Here is a 19,162-nt window from a genome sequence, read left to right as displayed (position 1 = left end):
CTCCCATTTCATCTTCATCTACATTCTCTTCCATTTCTATAATATTGTCCTCAAGAACATTGCCCTTGTATAGACCCTCTATATACTCCTTCCACCTTTCTGGTTTTCCTTCTTTGTATAGTACTGGGTTTCCATCTGTGCTCTTGATATTCATGCAAGTCGTCTTTAATTTTCGTGTAGGCAGTATCTATCTTACCCTTAGTGATATGTGCCTCTACATCCTACGATCTACGATATGTTATGGTTAAATTACAACCTAACTGATCTGCATGTTTGGGATGTTATCGGACAGGGATTCGGGCAATGGAACTTTGAGTTTGGGATATTTGAGCCGTTTCTCATCGCCATTGACGCTAATATCAATACATTTATCGTACTTCCATATCGCTTTTTCGCACGATTTCCTACGAACCAACGATAATAGGTTGCTGGCAAGTTTTGCATTTCTAGATTTCCGGAAAGCGTTTGACACATTGCCCGGCTGCAACAGTTCACTAAGCGCCGCTCAGATATTTAAGCGACTCGAAGACATTTTAAGTAATCGAAACCAGTACGTTGCCCTCGACGGCGAGTGTTCATTAGGACAACGGTATCTTAAGGAGTGCTGCAGGAAACTGCGATAGGTCTGCTCTTGGTCTGTATATATCCGACTCATAGGGTGAGCAGCAATCTGTGATTGTTTGCTTACGACGCTATAGTGTACGGGAAAGAATCGTCGTTGAATCGCTGTAGGGGGATAGACGACGATTTAACAGAATTTCTATGTGGTGAGATGAGTGGCAGCTTACTCCAAATGTGGAAAAATGTAAGTTATTGCAGATGGGTAGCAAAAACAATCCTGCTTGACACAGTCACGACAGTTAAATTATCTATGCGTGACGTTAAAAAGCGGCTTGAGAGGTAACGAGCTCGTGAGGTCGGTTGCAGGGAAGCTAAGTAGTAGAGTTCTCCCAATAATTCTAGGAAAGTGTAGCTTGTCTAAAAAGGAGACACCTTGCAGAACACAAGCGCGACCCATTCTTCCCTACTGCTCGAAGGTTTGAGCTCTACTCTGGGTCGAATTACAGGAAGACATCCAAGCGATTCAGAGACGCGCTGCTAAATTTTTACCGGTAGATTCGATCAACACACGTGTATTATGCAGATACCTCGATAACTCAAATGAGTGTTCATGGAGGAAAGGCATATTTTTCGCTATTGAGAAATGCGCCCTGACGAAAAAGACTGCTTCATCTGTATGATAAATGTTTATTAACATATTTATTTCATAATTTATATGAAACGATAACCAGTAGATGCCTCAGCATTCTTTGTCCAATTGCAATAAAAATGTTCAACCGTCAGAGGTCGGTAGTTCAATTTAAAAGACGGTAGAATACAGGGAACTTCATCTCGACATAGGAAATCGGCGGTGTGACACCTTCGTGACAACATGAAGCAGGCAGCGACCTGTAGAATAATTGATGTTATGCCTTAGATTTCCTGTGTCGAGTTGATGTTTCCTGCATTCTGTCATATTTTACGTTGGACCGCCGACGTCTTGACGGTTGACGATTTATATCATAATTGGACGGAGAATGTGGGATCATCTAGTGCTTCTGTCGTTGTGGTCTTCAGTCCAGAGACCGGTGTGATGCAGCTCTCCATGCTACTCTATCCTGTGCAAGCTTCTTCATCTCCTAGTACCTACTGCAACCTACATCCTTCTGAATCTGCTTAGTGTATTCATCTCTTGTTCTCCCTCTACGTTATTTACCCTGCACGCTGCCCTCCAATACTAAATTGGTGGTTCCTTGCCTCAGAACATGTCCTACCAACCGATCCCTTCTTTTAGTCAAGTTGTGCCACAAATTCCTGTTCTACCCAGTTGTATTCAATACCTTCTCATTAGTTACGTGATCTACCCATCTAATCTTCAGCATTCTTCTGTAGCTCCACATTTCGAAAGCTTCTATGCTCTTCTTGTCCAAACGATAAATACACTCCTGGAAATGGAAAAAGGAACACATTGACACCGGTGTGTCAGACCCACCATACTTGCTCCGGACACTGCGAGAGGGCTGTACAAGCAATGATCACACGCACGGCACAGCGGACACACCAGGAACCGCGGTGTTGGCCGTCGAATGGCGCTAGCTGCGCAGCATTTGTGCACCGCCGCCGTCAGTGTCAGCCAGTTTGCCGTGGCATACGGAGCTCCATCGCAGTCTTTAACACTGGTAGCATGCCGCGACAGCGTGGACGTGAACCGTATGTGCAGTTGACGGACTTTGAGCGAGGGCGTATAGTGGGCATGCGGGAGGCCGGGTGGACGTACCGCCGAATTGCTCAACACGTGGGGCGTGAGGTCTCCACAATACATCGATGTTGTCGCCAGTGGTCGGCGGAAGGTGCACGTGCCCGTCGACCTGGGACCGGACCGCAGCGACGCACGGATACACGCCAAGACCGTAGGATCCTACGCAGTGCCGTAGGGGACCGCACCGCCACTTCCCAGCAAATTAGGGACACTGTTGCTCCTGGGGTATCGGCGAGGACCATTCGCAACCGTCTCCATGAAGCTGGGCTACGGTCCCGCACACCGTTAGGCCGTCTTCCGCTCACGCCCCAACATCGTGCAGCCCGCCTCCAGTGGTGTCGCGACAGGCGTGAATGGAGGGACGAATGGAGACGTGTCGTCTTCAGCTATGAGAGTCGCTTCTGCCTTGGTGCCAATGATGGTCGTATGCGTGTTTGGCGCCGTGCAGGTGAGCGCCACAATCAGGACTGCATACGACCGAGGCACACAGGGCCAACACCCGGCATCATGGTGTGGGGAGCGATCTCCTACACTGGCCGTACACCACTGGTGATCGTCGAGGGGACACTGAATAGTGCACGGTACATCCAAACCGTCATCGAACCCATCGTTCTACCATTCCTAGACCGGCAAGGGAACTTGCTGTTCCAACAGGACAATGCACGTCCGCATGTATCCCGTGCCACCCAACGTGCTCTAGAAGGTGTAAGTCAACTACCCTGGCCAGCAAGATCTCCGGATCTGTCCCCCATTGAGCATGTTTGGGACTGGATGAAGCGTCGTCTCACGCGGTCTGCACGTCCAGCTCGAACGCTGGTCCAACTGAGGCGCCAGGTGGAAATGGCATGGCAAGCCGTTCCACAGGACTACATCCAGCATCTCTACGATCGTCTCCATGGGAGAATAGCAGCCTGCATTGCTGCGAAAGGTGAATATACACTGTACTAATGCCGACATTGTGCATGCTCTGTTGCCTGTGTCTATGTGCCTGTGGTTCTGTCAGTGTGATCATGTGATGTATCTGACCCCAGGAATGTGTCAATAAAGTTTCCCCTTCCTGGGACAATGAATTCACGGTGTTCTTATTTCAATTTCCAGGAGTGTATATCGTCCATGTTTCAGTTCCATACACAGCTAATCTTCAGCATTCTTCTGTAGCTCCACATTTCGAAAGCTTCTATACTCTTCTTGTCCAAACTATTTATCGTCCATGTTTGACTTCCATACACAGCTACACTCCATAGAAATACTTTCAGAAACGACTTCCTGACACTTAAATCTATACTCGATGTTGAGTTATTTTGCTCCCCAAATAGCAAAACTCGTGCACTAGTTTAAGCGTGTCATTTCCTATCTAATTCTCCCAGCATCAACTGATTTAATTAGAGTATATTCCATTACCCTCGTTTTGCTGTTGTTGATGTTCACCTTACATCCTCCTTTCAACACACTGTCGATTCCGTTCAACTGCTCTTCCAGGTCCTTTGCTGTCTCTAGTGCTTACAGTTTGAAATAAGTTATGGAATAACTGTGTCTCTCTGAAGATGTGGCTCTAATGCCACGAAACTAGTTGGGTCATAAATCAATGTTTATCTTACGGCAGAAGCGATCGTTTTCATCGTGGTGCAGTTAGCTGTGAATGCCCACAATGCAAAATTTACTTAAATGCGCACATTTTAGGTTGTGCTCTACTGTGACTGTTATTGATATCGAATGAAACAACAAGGTTCCTTCGCCAGTGACTGTTTATTTGCATACACGACACATTTCTAAAGTTTAAAGCTCCATCATCAGGTGGATTTACACGGGTGAGTATGACGTAAGTGTCAAGATTTTTGGGTACCTTGTGGCATTGTCGTCAGTGGCCACAGGCTCCTTTCACTGTCGTAACACACCACTCGTGCATTGTCTATTCATCGATTGCCGGAACCTGGAGAGGTGAGAGCAGCGAGGAGGCCCGGTGCACGGTGACTGGCGCTGGTGCTTTGCATACGGCCTACCTGTGTGGCCCGGCGGCGCCCCGCGTGGGCGGCAGGGCGGCCGCTGCCTGGCGCCCCTCTGGCGCCGCCGCCCCCTCCCCCACCCTTCACCCCCACCTTCCGCCGCCCCCTGCGGCGGTCCCGTCCCGGCTAAGAATGCGGCGGAGGCGACCCGCCGCGAACCGAATATCAACGAGCGCTATTAAATAAGTTGCGAGCGGCCGCCTGTCGCCAGGTGACAGCCGCCCCGCCGCCCACGCCTCTTCCCACGGCCCGCGGCATCGTTAGCCGCACATTCCGTAATTGCCCGGTCATCAGCTGTCCCGCTCAACTACATCATTTGTCGTTGACATTGGCGTGTCACGCACTGTGTATGTGCTCCCCTATTTCAACTCCCCGACGAAAATTTGATTCATTTAAATCAACTAATAAGCTCCTCCAATACCGCCGGTTCTGTGCAGAATTGAATCCTCATGTAGAAAACAATCACAGCCGACGTCCGAAAGAACGGACACCACACATACTTATTATTTCTTCCCTTTTCCACGGGCTGTTTGTGTTAGCCTAATCATTTCGTTTCATCTTCATCACAACGAAACGCAGCTCGTCGAAGTGGCATCAAATAGAAAAGCTTCCACCAGGCGGCCGAAAAATCACAGGAACAGGGGAGGGAGCGGAGGAAACGAACCAGAAACTCAAAAATGTTGAAAAATCGCGTTCATTAACCATCAAACTTAGTAATGTTACCATTTTATAATGGATACCTGCTGTCCGCAATTTGCTGCTCACAAAGGGTATAGTTTTCATGAGACTTGCACACATTACTTTGCTGTCAAGGAAGATAACTTTCACATACATGCGAATATTTTCTGTAGTCATAGTTTTTGTAGTTTTATACATTGGCTGCTAACACATTGCGAATTGAAAGTGCAACGTTTCTGGAACCCTTTAGAACTCAGTGGCATGTGTTTCAGTTGCAGTCAGATAAAAGGCGAAATAATTTCAAGATTTCGTGACAAGTGGCTTTGGGCACAATTGCTCCTAATAAGTATCCAACATTTGTTGTGGCATTCTTCGATATGATACTGAATTAATACGAGCCGCGATGCCGAGTTCCATTTGCAAAGATAGTGTTGTTTATCGCTTGTGAAAAGTCAGCTGTCCTCCCTTGTCCCTCGCTGGGTACGGGTGTGGGGGGGGGGGGGGTGTTCTCGATATCACTGCAGCCTTTCGGAACGAGGTTCTGTTGAAAGCGGTGCATGATCCTTTCCGAATTACGAGTGTCACATGGAGATTTCTGACCAGCCAGAGAAACGTTTGTTTGTGCGGCGTTTCATTATCTTAAAACAGTAAAACATGTAATTAAAACAAATGACAATATCTAGGCGCGCAGTCCGGAACCGTGGGACTGCTACGGTCGCAGGTTCGAATCCTGCCTCGGGCATGGATGTGTGTGATGTCCTTAGGTTAGTTAGGTTTAATTAGTTCTAAGTTCTAGGGGACTGATGACCTCAGAAGTTAAGTCCCATAGTGCTCAGAGCCATTTGAACCATTTTGAGCCAAATGACAATAAAGGGAGCGAATAAAAAATTAATGAAATGTATCGCGATTTGGCTTCCGTCCATCTCCCAATGTAATGACGATTGCTTACTTCGCGTTTATTTACGCTGCCATATTGTATAACGCTGGAAACAATATTCTTACCTTTGATGTGCCAAAGATGGTAGTCAGTGTATATGCTTGTGTTACATATGGTATGTGAGAAAAATACAGTGACATTAGATGAATGATTTCTTTGAATCTCTTTTTAATGTGACAGGATTAATTTTCATTTTTCGCACTTCTGTATCTTTCCATTTTCAGCGGAAGCCATTATTTTTAGACGGTTGTCGGACATTAGGAACAGATGTAAGTGATTCATGAAAATATAGTCTTCGACATATGAACGTGGAGTGGGTAGTAAATGCTTTTGAATATCGTAGAAGAATTTGGAGAATGTGATTCCTTTAGTGTTTAGCTTTAAATGCAGACAATTTTGAAGCTTGGTTGTAGACAAAACGTAAGTAACTTCACGATTTTTTTTTTTTTTGCTTCTGCTAGCGTGTCTTTGTAGAACTGATTTTCTGATTAGAACTAGGTTAATGCAGGGTGTTTCTTCATAACCTAGTCTAATCCAAACAGTAAAGAGAAAATAATCCAGAAACCAGACAACTTTGTTAAATGAAGTCTAGCCTGCAGATGGGTACAATAAAATGTCAACACATCAATAAAGACTTGCGCCATTGTACTCAAAATTTGTTGCGAATAAGTTAAAGCATCCAAGCATAGCTCATCACGTTCAATTTTGCCAGTGGTAGTTAAAAAAGTGGTATTACGATACTTGGATCCCGAGTTTTTCTTTTCATCAAGTGAGGCCTGGTCGCGCGTGGTAGCCGCGCGGTCTGAAGCAGAGGCCTGGTTCAACTTTTTCTGGTATGTGAACTAACAAAACACAAATCACTAAGCACTAAAAACTGTGCAGTATGATTTCAGTGCCACATCCGGACCAGTTCTATTAGTCACGCAGTTGGTTGATAGCTAAATTGATTTGTGGTAACATAGGTGTTAACACTGTAAAAGCAAATGGCCATAGCTCTATTTAAAAGAAAGAAAAAAAAACTTTGAAAAAAGTTGATCGAAAAAGTTGACTTTGATTATTAGAAGATTTACAAGCGCTCTTAAGTACAAAACATATGCAGCACAGTGATACATTCATTGGTAGGTTAAAAAAATGTAGCTGAGTGCACAATGTGGTATTTGTGAGGTCATCGGTTCGTTCTCGGTAGTAGCAATATATTTCTTTCATTTATAATCCTACATTTATTATAAGATGTAAATTTTAATTAACAAGTATTGGTCATCATTTTTAATAAAAATAAAAAGTATTCATTTTCAATTACTAATTCTGTGAAAAACTTGAGCATTCATAAAAAATAAAAATTTACTAGAAAAACGTGATATATCAAATAGAACATGAATACTTTCTCATTTCTAGAGAATGAACAGTATAATTCATGCACTCGTATGTAACCTTTTAATTTAACAATAAGGCATTTCGTACTGCTGTAGAAAATTTATGTCACTGACTGACCAAAAAATCCCTTAGGTACGAATAAAATCAAAGAGGGCGTGTCCATAAGGTCCCCTTGTAAAGTTAACATCCTTTCGTTTGTTCTCGTTTGCAGAAAAAAATTATGTCTGGCTCACAAATGTTCTAGAAGGTACCATGCGTATTAAGCAAACATTCAACTGAAAGAGAGCGACAGAGTCGCAATATCTGTTTATGGGAACGTTCTTAACGAGTTCTATCAGTTTTGTCATCGAGCAGCGAAAGAAATGTCCACTGGAGCAGGCAGAAAGCGCGCTCCTGATTCAGCCTTCCTGCTGACGCAATAATCTTATGTAAAGCTCCCCTATTACTCAGAAATTCCAACTAGGGCTGTTGATATATCGATATCGAAATGGCAATATCGAGTGACGATATTTTTATGTTATATTTTTTCTCGATTTTCGGTAAATATTTGAAATTGTTCTTTTGAAATTGTAGTAGAACCTAATTTTACTTTCACTGTGTGAAGGAGTCTTACTTTTTGAGCTTTCGTCACATCCAGCCTTTCTCTTTGACTGTGTGAGGCAAGTATAGGTGGCACAAAGAAGAAGTCTGATTGCAGTAGAGGGCGAGGGGGAAGGGGGTGGGTGAATCGAATTACAGGATTTCCGGTGTGAAGATATAGCACCACAGTTGCGTTAAAAACAGTTAACTGAAAATGATGAACAAAAATCTAAATGACAATTTTGGTCTTTGCGGGGGGCGAAGACGTGTAGGGCGAAATGCTGATTTAATCAGCGCTCGGTACTACCAACAGAAACTGTAACGCTTAACTTCACCGCGCAATTTTGGCTCTACAACTGCTAGGTCGCTGGTGTTGGCAGAAATGTAGAAACAGGGAAGTCGACATGAAGCGTTCCGGACAAATCCCGTATGTGACGAAACGGAACGACGGACCCAACGTACACCTTTTATTGTGCCACTTACATACAGCTACCATCGTTAGTAAAGTGGTCATCACTAAGCGTGAACGAGCATCGTTTTCCTTTCAACTCATGCTCTAAGGGAGATAGGCAGACTGCTAGCTCGTTGATAATAATAAATCAGTACTTGTAAATACGGTGTCGCTTTTAGAGCTGTATTTTTAATGTGCACGCGATATTTTTATAGGCCAGTACGCCTATATTTGTTCCATCGATATAACGATACATCGATACTTTCTTCGATATATATATATATACATCGATACTTTTTTCGATATATTGTCGCCCGTAAACATGTGTTTTAGATATCGCTATATCGGACTCACGATATTTTTAAAAATATCGACAGTCCTAATGCCAACCAGTATAAGCTTCAAAACGGTAAATGTATCAAACTGACCCGAAATTTTAAAAGCTTTAGTGTTTCCTGTCGTACGGTTGCTGTGGAACGCTAAATTAATTAATGTTTAAAATATGAAGCCTGTCTTCTTTTTGTGATGTTTTCCTATGTTCAGTCTGTAGCGTAACAAAGGAAGTAGACTGAGAAAGGTATCCGCTTGAGTCCTACCGTAAAAAGCTATGTCACTCATTTATTTTCCTTAGATTTTAGATGCCCCATGAAGTTTACAGTTCGTAAAAGAATATAATTCTGCGAAGTCAACATAAGGATCTCCCATAAAAATGGTGTAGTTTAAATTCACCCCGAAGGTCTTATAACTATGTATGATGACGGTTTTCATAGAGTGATATATTACTTACCGTATCAGGCCGTTAACAAATTGATGTTAGCATTTAAAGTTAATCGGGAATTCGGAGTTGATAAAGACACGTGTCCTGTAATCAGCCAGTCCAGTATTCACGGTGAATGGCGTCGGGACGCCTAAATGTCAGTTGTTTCTCACTTTGCTCCTCGAGATGATTCCCAGGTTTTGCGGTCTCTGTCAGTAAGAAAACATAAAGATGTCGAATTTGTTCTGTAAACCAGTGTTTTAAGGACAAGCAGATCACCGCGAAACTTAAAAACAAAATAGCGGCAAGTTTTTTTTTCTCCCCTCACCTCCCCTCCCCTCACCTCTCTCTCTCTCTCTCGTAAGTTTTCTTCGTGACTGAACACTAGTAATTACAGTATACACTGAGATTTTCAAAAAAGATAAGCGACGAATATGACTATATCACAAAGTACAGGTTGTCTGAAATAAATGCGTCAAATATTTTAAATTGGCATACGGGGTTTTCTGTGTGTACTTCCTTATCTTAGGTTTCGTACAATTTTGCAGTTAAAAGCTAACTGTTCGTTATCTGAGAAACCCTTCACATATCTTCTCTGGCTCCTATGACCACAGTATCTTGGGCGGGGTTCTTAGGGGGAGTTTGAAGTATTAATGAAAGTACACGTAAATCCAGTAATTTTAGTGCCTGTCTGAGATAAATTACGTACAGGCTGTCCCCATTAACGTCCTACACCGCCGACATGTAAATGCCTGACTGCAACCGCCTTGACGCTCTTGTTTTGATTTAGTGCCCCTGCGGAAGCAACTCGGTAATGTTCCAAGAATGTCAATGAGACGTGCAAACTTGGCGTGTGAGGTGATAAACGAAATACGCGCAACAGATGCTGCAGGGGTGCACAGTTCGTGTTCTCGAAGCAGCTGAATCACCGACCTGCCTCCTAATTCTACTAGCCAATTGTTTAATCCAGTTAGTAAATCGTGTGTATAAAAATGCAGTAAATGAAGCAGGCAAAAAGGAATACAAACGTCTCAAAAATGAGATTGATAGGAAGAGCAAAATGGCTAAGCAGGGATGGCTGGAGGGCAAATGTAAGGATGTGGAGGCTTATCTCACTAGGGGTAAGATAAATTACTGCCTACAGGAAAATTAAAGAGACCTTTGGAGAAAAGAGAACCACTTGTATGAATATCAAGAGCTCAGATGGAAACCCAGTTCTAAGCAAAGAAGGGAAAGCAGAAAGGTGGAAGGAGTATATAAAGGGTCTATACAAGGGCGATGTACTTGAGGACAATATTATGGAAATGGAAGACGATGAAGATGAAATGGGAGATACGATACTGGGTGGATAATATGACAGACCTAACTTCAAACAAGGCCCCGGGAGTAGACAAAATTCCATTAGAACTACTGACGGCCTTGGAAGAGCCAGTCCTGACAAAACTCTACCATCTGGTAAGCAAGATGCATGAGACAGGTGAAATACCCTCAACCTTCAAGAAGAATATAATAATTCCAATCCCAAAGAAAGCAGGTGTTGACAGATGTGAAAAGTATCGAACTATCAGTTTAATAAGTCATAGGTGCAAGATACTAACGCGAATTCTTTACAGACGAATGGAAACACTAGTAGAAGCCGACCTCGGGGAACATCAGTTTGGATTCCGTAGAAATGTTGGAACACGTGAGGCAATACTGACCCTACCATTTAACTTAGAAGAAAGATTAAGGAAAGGCAAACCTACGTTTCTAGCATTTGTAGACTTAGAGAAAACTTTTGACAATGTTGACTGGAATACTCTCTTTCAAATTCTAAAGGTGGCAGGGGTAAAATACAGGGAGCGAATGGCTATTTACAATTTGTGCAGAAACTAGATGGCAGTTATAAGAGTCGAGGGGCATGAAAGGGAAGCAGTGGTTGGGAAGGGAGTGAGACAGGGTTGTAGCGTCTCCCCGATGTTATTCAATCTGTATATTGAGCAAGCAGTAAAGGAAACAAAAGAAAAATTCGGAGTAATTTTTAAAATCCATGAAGAAGAAATAAAAACTTTGAGGTTCGCCGATGACATTGTAATTCTGCCAGAGACAGCAAAGGACTTGGGAGAGCAGTCGAACGGAATGAACAGTGTCTTGAAAGGAGGATGTAAGATCAACATCAACAACAGCAAAACGAAGATAATGGAATGTAGTTGAATTAAATCGGGTGATGCTGAGGGAATTAGATTAGGAAATGAAACACTTAAAGTAGTAAAGGAGTTTTGCTATTTGGGGAGCAAAATAGCTGATGATGCTCAAAGTAGAGAGGATATAAAATGTAGACTGGCAATGGCAAGGAAACATTTCTGAAGAAGAGAAATTTGTTAACATCGAGTATAGATTTAAGTGTCAGGAAGTCGTTTCTGAAAGTATCTGTATGGAGTGTAGCCATGTATGGAAGTGAAACATGGACGATAAATAGTTTGGACAAGAAGAGGACAGAAGCTTTCGAAATGTGGTGCTACAGAAGAATGCTGAAGATTAGATGGGTAGATCACATAACTAATGAGGAGGTATTGAATATAATTGGGGAGAAGAGACGTTTGTGGCACAACTTGACAAGAAGAAGGGATCCGGTTGGTAGGACATGTTCTGAGGCATCAAGGGATCACCAATTTAGTACTATAGGGCAGGGTGGAGGGGAAAAATCGTAGAGGGAGACCAAGAGATGAATGGACTAAGCAGATTCGGAAGGATGTAGGTTGCAGTGGGTACTGGGAGATGAAGAAGCTTGCACAGGATAGAGTAGCATGGAGAGCTGCATCAAACCAGTCTCAGGACTGTAGACCACAACAACAACGGTTTGCATGGTTTGCATATCTGCGGAGATTCCTGTCTTCACTGTCTTCAAAAAATTGCCCCCTGCCGCAGGCCCTCGCGGCTTCTTGTTTTCCTCGAACTGAGGTTGTCGAAGTACAGGCGACGCGGGACCGTCAGTGCCAACCACAATCTCGCGGAAGGAGTGTTCCTTTCGGTCTACGATTTGGCCTCGATTAGATTCGCTGGTCTTACTCATTACGTCGACGCACAGTGAGAGGTCATTTGGCAACGAAACTACTCCAAGCTACCGTCTCTCTCTCTCTCTCTCTCTCTCTCTCTCTCTCTCTCCCTCCCTCGCGCTCCCCCATCTCCTTTTCCCCCATCTCCCTCCCCCTTCTCTTCCGCCACCGCACCCTCTGTCTCTCAACACAGCACCTCTTCATAATTCAGTTTTTCATGATTGTGAGTTGACACATCGCCAGACAGTTGAATCTTAGAAAATTTCTAATTTCATTAGTTTGCATCGTGTACTGTACTTGTAGCGTTCTTCCTGGAATACCCGTTCCTGCCACAAGCGCGCTATCACTTCAGTTTGCAGACTTCTGTAGTGGCGAACGATACCCTCAGCTTTGGTGCTGCACCGCCGAGTGCCAAGCAAACGTTTATTGACGGACCAGATCAATTCTCGGGAGTTCTATCCTTATAAACCTGTCGTCATAATGGTCGCTGGCGTAGCTTTCATACGTTAGACGGTGTTTTAATGTTCCAACACCAACGATAAATGCCCTGTGAATATCTAACTGCATTCAGGCTGGTTTTGAGATCCGACGGTTGGACTCGATTAAGTACATGACGATCAGTTAGTGCACCGCCACCGACTGATCCGTTACAAGCTCCGCAGACAACCGCCGCAAAGACAGAACAGGGTAATAGTTCAAAGATAAACAGGTCAAGAGTCCCGTCAAACTCCAGACAAGAAAATAAATGCAGTTCATCTATTTAGTTTGCTCTGCTTGTTACAGGCGTGTTCCTTACATTCTGCGTAAAATTCCAGTGCGGTTACAATAACAGATTTTCGCACATTCGCTAGGCTGTCATTCACAGGGACACCGTCTGAGGATACGTTGTGCATAGAAATCGACTGTTCTCTTCGCGTTCCTTCTGCATTCTCCATAAAGAAGAAACATATCTAGTTTATCTTCGTTTCTGAAAGTCATTTATTTTTTCAACTAGCCAGTACACACACAGAATGAAAGCTACGTTTCCTCTGTGCCCCTTTTTTGTTGGTACCGTGGCGGTGCGATACTGTTTCCTCGTTATCTGACTTGACGCATTCCTTATTTGAGCATGAAATCACGAACTTCCTCATAAGACAGTCATCGGTTTCATGTTCAAAACCGATGAAACCCAAGTTCTAAAAATTGTAATTTCTCCGAAAGTAGTACTTAGTGTTTGAAGAGTAAAACGCAATTGAATCTGTGCATTTTCGAAATACGATGCTAGCAGCAGAAATTTGTATAGTTCTGTTTGGAAAAGGGAAGTTGATACCATACTTATGTATGTAATATAGCTAAGAAAAGAGACTATACGTCGTTTATAGAGATCTTCCTCGCAATTCATCTTGCTGGAAACAGAATAAGGATTTTTTAAACGGTCCCAGAAGTGTTAGAGGTGATCAGCTTTGCTGAATCACCATATAGGCCTATAAAAACTGATCTGGGTTAAAAATACCCGCTATGTTCTGTTTACTGGGAACTATAACAAAGCTGATCTGATATCCATACACTGGCAAGTCCTTGGCTTTATGAAGAAAAAATAGTATTATGGGATTGAAAAAAATATTTACTCAATACATTCTCTCATGAGATCAGCATATTTATGGCGTCTTTATTCCTGTTTCTTTAACCAATCTAAAAAAAAAAAAACACTCATCCGCAGTCTTTCTGGCTTCCTCACTGCTCAGAAATCGTCTTTCCTTGAGATGTTTACTGACGGTTGTTGACAGATAATGTTTTGAGGGAGCCAAGTGAGGTGAATGGCGTGGATATTTGAGGATTTCAAAGGGGAGATCTGCCAGTTTTTGCTACGCTACCTGATGACCGCCTTGTTAGGAGGGGAATTGTCTTGCATAAACAGGATTCCTTTTCTCAGCTATCTTCAACGTTTGGAGACCAGTTGTTGCTTCATTTGTCGAAATGTAAACATAGCTTCGTCGTGATGGTTTTATCATGTTGTAAGTAGTCAGTAAGGAAGATTCCGTTTTTATCTCAAAAGACGGATACGAGCAACTTTCCTGCTAATCTTTGTGTTTGAACGTGGTAAACCACTGTCTTTCCATTGTTTGGACTGTTCCTTGGTTTTGGGATCATAAGTGTGTATTCATGTTTTACCCGTGGCGGCGAGACGGTCAAAAAATCCCACAAGATCCAAATGAAATTGGACCAAAATAGACATTGAAGCAACCTCTCGTTCACGCATGTGGTCTGCATTGAGATAATTGGGATCCCATTTGGCTGACAGCTTTCTCATATCCCAAATCTCATGATACGAGGGCTATCCACAAAGTACATTACGTTTTGGAATTAAAAATAAATAAAGTATTGGAAATTTTTTTTATTATACACAGATGAAAGCCACACTTAAATACTGCTTTTCTACATAGTTGCCATTTAAATTAAGGCACTTATCGTAGCGATGGACGAGCTTGGAAATTCCTTCGTCGTAAAATTCGGCCGCCTGCGCCTTCAACCACGTGGTTAATCAGTAACCCGGTAGAAATACGATTTTTTTGGATTTCCTGGAAAGAGGCACTACAATAAACTCTCAAAGGTATTGCCAAACTCTGCACAACCTCAGAAGAGCAATACAAAACAAGTGCAGGGGAAAGTTGGGCTCAAATATCTTGCTGATTCACGACAACGCCCGGGCCCACACGGCAAATTCCACTCGTGAAGTTCTCGAATCTTTTAAGTGGGAGTTGTTTCCTCATCCGCCGTACAGTGCCGACCTGGCACCGAGCGACTTCCACTTATTCCCAGCAATGAAGAAGTGGTTGGCTATGCAGCGTTTTTATGACGACGCACAGCTTCAAGCTCGTCCATCCCTACAATAAGTGCCTTAATTTAAATGGCAACTATGTAGAAAAGTAGTATTTAAGTGTGGCTTTCATCTGTATATAATAAAAAAAAATTTCCAATATTAATTCGAAAACATTTTGTGGATAGCCCTCGTACTATGACCCATCCGTTTTTTTGGGGGGGTGGTGGCGGGGGGTTATGCTCAGGATCTCTGCTGTCTTTTTAGCTGTTATACTCCGAATATCCAGGATCATGGAATGGACAGCATGCACGGTTTCCGTAATTATGACATGAGTTGGCCTTCCAGGACGCTCTTCACCTCAAGTGCTGAAATGCCCTTTTTAAATGCAGCAACCAAACGAATGGAGTAGGAAGGACAGTTACCACCCACTACACCAGACATATCGTCATAAATTTCTTTGGCCGTGTTCCCGTTTTGAAAAGGATAATTAATCACACCACGAGTCTCTTTCACTATGAATTTTCTACGTTCTTGCGCCATGTTCAAACGTACACCGACAAGTAAAAACCAATACCACTGTTACGCGGTTACTATCACATACAATGTAAAAACAGGGTTTAATGCTAAAACACCAGAATCAGCGTACATCAATTTTAACCAGGAAAAGACAAGCACTTACCAGCACCCCCTCGTACTTTGTTCTGTAGGAGACAATGCGGAAGTCAACGTCGTTGCCTGTGACTGGTACCTACCGTCTCTTGACGAAATAGAGCGAACAGGGTTTCACAATGTCGATTTTTGCGGAATCTATGTTGATTCCTGCCTTGTTGCGACTGAGGTACGGCAGGTCGCAGAAATGGTTGGAATTACTTGCTGCTCAGGTGGTGATGGATGAAGAAGGCCCACGCACAACTTAACGCCTCGCTGGCGGTGTACAAACCAGCGCGGCAGCGCGCCGGGCGAGGGCGGTAATTTCGTGAAGGCTCTTTACACTTATCGGCGCGGCGACCCACCGGACGAGAAGGGCGGTGTGATGACGGCTGTCGACAGCGCGCGACCAGAGGACAGCTCCCGACAAAAAGTTGCGCCGCGAAATGATGGATACGCAGCCGGCAGCGGGGCAGGAGGAGGACGAGGAAGTGGTGGCGGCGGCCGCCCGTCTCGGCTGGGTCTCACCTCTGCCTTCGCCGTCCACCGCCGTTGCAGCCGTCATCGTCTCCCAAATTCATTGGCAGTGGAAATCTATAAAAACGGTTATTCACCTTAAAAGGGGCGGACGAGGCGCATGTAAATAACCGTTTAACAATCTGTTTGTATACATTATGTGATCAATACGACAAGTTATGGCTGGCGCGTATAAAGTATATTTTTTTTTTACAGGCGCCAGACAGCTGGGTCGGGGATTGTGGGTTTCGGGTTGGGGTTGGGGTTGGGGTTTGGGTTTGGGGCGGGCCGGCGCCATCCGCTCGTATTCCGTGTACGCCAGGCCGGGCAGGGGCGCAGCGGGGTCCCGGATAATTGGCTGGCCCGGGGGGCCGTGCCCCGGGGGGCTCGGCCGTGTTTGTTTTTCCCTCCCTCCCCCTCCCCCGTCCCTCCCGCTGCATAGCTGCACCGCCAGACACCGGACCAGCTGGAAGGCAAAAGGAAGAGCCACGTTCGGCGCCGCGCCTGCCAGGTAGTGGAGGCGAAGCGAAGAGCCCTCCTCGTGCGTGGATCGCCGGCTGTGTAATCAATTGGACGAGTCGCGTTGCGCGCCGCTACCTTGTTACGTCTTCGGCGGCCACGGCCGCTCGTTGCTGCAACTCAGCTTCGACGCCGACGACAACGGAAAAATCTACGTGTACATTCTGAAAGTGTGGCTATAAATTGTGTTAATTACTGAGCGCAGCTGCGCGTCACTGTAATAAACTGACAGTGTCGTATCATCGTGCACATGTTTTTCGGTTTGGAAGGCGTTCCATACAATTTCACAAGATCGCCTGAAGAAAATATGAGTGTACGAGTTGGATTGAAGAGCTCCTAGTAGTGGAACGACGCTTGACGCAGGACTGGCAGTTGATCCTCAACGTATAAATCTAACGTATTGGTTATAAACAGGCGGAAACACCCTTTAATGTATAATAACAACATTTTAGAACCATCATTGAAAGCAGGCACGCACATTAAATTTCTGAGAGTACGCGTTCGGAGAGTATTACAGTCGAATGATCACACAAAACTAATGCAGCTTGGGGAAATGCTAGACTGATGTTCCTTAGAAGTAGTACTGGTCCACTCATGAAGGTGGCCGCTTACGAAACACTCTTTACTCGAGTATTGCTCCTTAGACTGGCGCTCTTACCAGGCACGATTAATAAAGGAAATTGAGAGAAGGTACAAAGAAGATGAGCACGTTTGGTCACGAATTCGTTTATTAAGCGCAAAAGTGACACGGAGATGTTCAACGAACTCCAGTGAGAGACGCTACAAAAGAGGCGTTTTCCATCATGGTGTGTTTTACAGTTAAAAAGTTCCCAGAGCTACTCTTTTGGAAGAATGAAGCTTAATAGGCCTTCTACATATATCTCGCAGAAACACCATGAAGGTAAAATCTGATCAATAGTCGTTTTCACCGCGTACCATTCGCGATTGGTACGCCACAGGGGGAGTCGCAATGGTACCCAAAGTGCCCTCCGCCCTCGTAAGGTGGCTTGTGAGAAACAACACTGCTGTAGTGTAAACGAAGAGGTGGAAGTTGTATTTAATAATGTGGAGTTCAGAGCTGTAATTCGGTTGTTACATTTGCGAAATAAATAGTAATTGGATTTTACTCACGAAAGTCCTAATTCTTCATACGAATACTTCGAAACCATATGAGACTCTCTAAAAGGTGAAGCTGTTTCTGTAATGCCAGTGCCCCTGGAAGAGGAAATTAGAAGCCTACACATGAGAAAGGATCAGCGATTTTTTCAACAGGAGCCCGGTAAAGGACCGACGGAGTATCTGTCGTGAGCCTTTAATCGTTGTACGGGACGCTACTTCTCTCTAACAACACTTGCCAAAGTCTCTAGACGACGAGTGGTGTTAAATCATAAAAAAACAAACGGTAGTGAAAAGGAAGAACGTGCAACAGTAGAGCACCTATTTTGAAGAATATTATCCTGTAGTTACTGCATGGAATAACATAAATGGTTTCAAGCAAATGTTAAGCTTTTTGTCAAATAATACGTCACTTAAGACTCTTGTCAGTCTGCTGTTCATAGTTATCTATTCCACAGCAGAGTTTCTCCACTGCCTTGCGCTTCTGTCATATGTTAATTTGTTAACTTTCAAACATTGATTGTAGACAAGTGGAGAGATATGCAGACAAACGGTGTGGATGGATGATGTGATGGAAACATCCACATATTTTACAATAATTATTTGCCAGTAGCTGCTCGAGCTATGGTACTACATTTGTGAGTACTATGCAGTGGTCGGAAATGGATACTTAATTTCTTATTCACAAAAACTGCGTACATCTTAAAACATAAACGAAAGCTTATAACACATAAACGTGAGCACCGCCACTCCCAATACTTGCGTTACGACAGCGCGTTATTTTCCATTCCCTCGTGTATCCCTGTCACCCGTTCTGTGTGTTCAGTGAGACAATCTGCGGGCACCGTACCGAGCAGTTCCGTCACCGTGGACACGTCGCAGATGCAGTTTATATGCACGTGCCACAGTCTCACCCCGCTGCGCTTGGAAGGTCATTACCGCCGGCTGATTCCTTATATGAGAGGAGTCAGCAGTTCGTGGTCTAGTGGCTAGCGTTGCTATCTGTGGATCACGGGGTCCCGGGTTCGATCCCGGCCGGGTTGGGGATTTTCTCTGCCCGGGGATTGGTTGTTTGTGTTGTCCTCATCATTCTATCATCATTCATGAAAATGTCTAGATTGGATTGTGTACAGATTGGGGCTGTGTACGGGCGTTGATGACTGCGCAGTTGAGCACCCCAAAAACCAAACATCATCATCGTCTTACACTTTGTTCTCATGATACCTACTCTAGGTGTATGACGGTGGCAGCATATGGGGCTCGCATTGTTCTTCTAATACAGCTTTCTAAATTGACGCAACAGTGTTCCGCGAGAAGTATGTCGTCTTTCATCCAGGGATTCCCATTTATGTTCCCTGATCTTATCTGTCGCACTTCCGCGTCGGGTGCACCTATCTGTTAATGATCGGAGCAGCGTTTCTCTGAAGTCGTTATATGTCTGTTGTCACCT

General features: G+C 44.2%; 1 protein-coding gene across 1 annotated transcript in view; it reads left to right on the top strand.

The window, feature by feature from the left end:
- LOC126198569 (neurobeachin) overlaps positions 1-19,162 on the top strand; it is a 1,606,419-nt gene that overhangs the window by 870,846 nt on the left and 716,411 nt on the right. The gene's annotated exons all lie outside the window — the stretch shown is intronic.

Source organism: Schistocerca nitens, chromosome 8, assembly GCF_023898315.1.
Source record: "Schistocerca nitens isolate TAMUIC-IGC-003100 chromosome 8, iqSchNite1.1, whole genome shotgun sequence".
NCBI classification, from domain to species: domain Eukaryota; kingdom Metazoa; phylum Arthropoda; class Insecta; order Orthoptera; family Acrididae; genus Schistocerca; species Schistocerca nitens.
This window is presented reverse-complemented; position numbering and strand designations above follow the sequence as displayed.